Consider the following 2,057-nt stretch of genomic DNA (forward strand, 5'->3'; position numbering starts at 1 on the left):
CAATTTCAGAGATCATGCTGTCTTTATTAAAATCTGCTGACTTAATGAGTTAAAGGTGCAATGAGGGGTCTGGAAGCTAAAAAATAAATTGGAAGAATGCACAACGTTCAGTAAAATAGTGTGATCTACTTAAAAGGCCTCAAGCTTTTAGAATAATAATAACAACAGGATTTAGGTTATACAGGCCCTTAGCTTCTTGCCTGCATTACCCTGGATATATTACTTAACCTTTCTGTTCTGATATAATGTATGTAAACTTTCAGCATAGTTCTGGCACATCATAGACAGATTTTTTAAAAGAAAGAGTTGCCAAAATAATTTGATCAAGGCTACCATAGAGGGAAACAGAGTGACATAGGAGCAAAATAGAAGTTTAATTCTGATTTTGAGAGAATTCAGAAAGAACTCATGGAGACAGAGAATTTGAACTAAATATTTATGAATATGTAGAGATTACCAGGTAGAGAAAAATATCATGTCCAAGACATATATCTTTTTGGAAATTTATAAACGTTTGGTATTATTGGACTTTAGGTTATATGGAGGACGTTTTGAAAGTAAGGCCAGAAAGCAAAGCAAAGAATGGTTATGTATTTTCTCACTCAACAGTTTTGTCTTTATCTCATAGAGATAAGAAAATCATGAAAGGCTATAAGGAAAGGGGTAAAATAATCAGATTTGTATTTTAGGTACAAAATCTTGGCATAAGTATGGTTCATGCTATACAATGAAGCTGAAGGCTTACAAAGCCCATTAAAAATAAATACCACATGTACACAGTTTATAGTATCTAATATCATTTCCTACTAAAAGACAACAGAGATCTTGGAAAAAGAACTCATTCCAAGTCTAGGGAAGGAATTGTACACAGTGCCCCTGGAAATTTTTTCGGTAATAACAAAAAATAAAGAAACTATTATGCATACTGATATTATGTTAAAAGTTTTCAGGAGCCCACTGGTAGATGCTCATCTTGGCTGAAGGTGGGAGGATTCAGATATCAAAAGGAATAATGCCTGTAATATAACACATCATCGTTAAGTCCACAACATCTTAATGATAATTTTAAAAAGACAGAAGCCTCACTGTTCTCCTTTATATATTAAGAGATTAACTCATAGTTTTTTAAAAAATAAAATTTAGTGTCTAAGGCCATGCCACCCTGAACAAGCCTGATCCCATCTGATATCAGAAGCTAAGCAGGGTTGGGCCTGGTTAGTACTTGGATGGAAGACCACCTAGGAAGACCAAGCGCTGTAGGTGTAAAAAAATTTTTAAAAAGGGATTGTAAACTGACAAGATCCTTGCAATCTGTGAAGTCAACCAAGGATTGCCTCGCCTAAAAAAATAAAAATAAATAAAAAAGAAAATTTATTTTGGAATAACTTTTGATTTGCAGAAGTTTCAAAGATACTACAGTGTTTCCCTACATTAGTTTTCCTTAATGTGATCATCCTACATTATTCTGGTACATCTGCCCAAACTAAGAAACTACCACTAGCATGTTGCTATTAACTTAACTCCAGACTTCATTTGGATTTTAACGGTTTTTCCATTAGTGTATTTTTCTGTTCTAGAATCTGATACAGGGGACTTCCTTGCCTTCAGTTGTCACGTCTCCTTGATCTCTTCTATCCTGCAACAGTTTGTCTTTGTTTTCATGACCTTGACAGTTTGATAAATACTGGTTAGGTGTTTTGTAGAATGCCCCCCAATTTAAATTTGTCTGATGCTTTTTTCATAATTAAACTGTGGTTATGAATTTTTGGTGAGAATTCCATAAAAATTTAGTGTTCTTATCACGTGATCTCAGGAGATCCATGCTATTCCCATTGAAATTGGTCACGATAACCACTGTCTGTTGGTTAAAAACAAGGTTCCTCTACTGTGAAGAAGTACTATTTTTCTTTTCTCTATTCTACTCCTTGTAAGTGAGTTACAAAATATGGCTCAGGATCATTTTCTATACTTCGTATCCTAGCCTTAGTATGACACTTAAAGGAGTCCTATTTTCTTTTACTGGAAAATGATATTTAAGAAGCAAACTCTGTATGATA

At 33.9% G+C, this 2,057-nt stretch overlaps 1 pseudogene; it reads left to right on the plus strand.

Annotated features, from left to right (window-relative positions):
• The first annotated feature begins 1,144 nt into the window (after positions 1–1,144).
• On the plus strand, positions 1,145–1,263 carry LOC118603438 (annotated as a pseudogene).
• The last annotated feature ends 794 nt before the right edge of the window (positions 1,264–2,057 follow it).

The sequence above is a fragment of the Rousettus aegyptiacus genome, unplaced genomic scaffold, assembly GCF_014176215.1.
Source record: "Rousettus aegyptiacus isolate mRouAeg1 unplaced genomic scaffold, mRouAeg1.p scaffold_m13_p_5, whole genome shotgun sequence".
NCBI classification, from domain to species: Eukaryota; Metazoa; Chordata; class Mammalia; order Chiroptera; family Pteropodidae; genus Rousettus; species Rousettus aegyptiacus.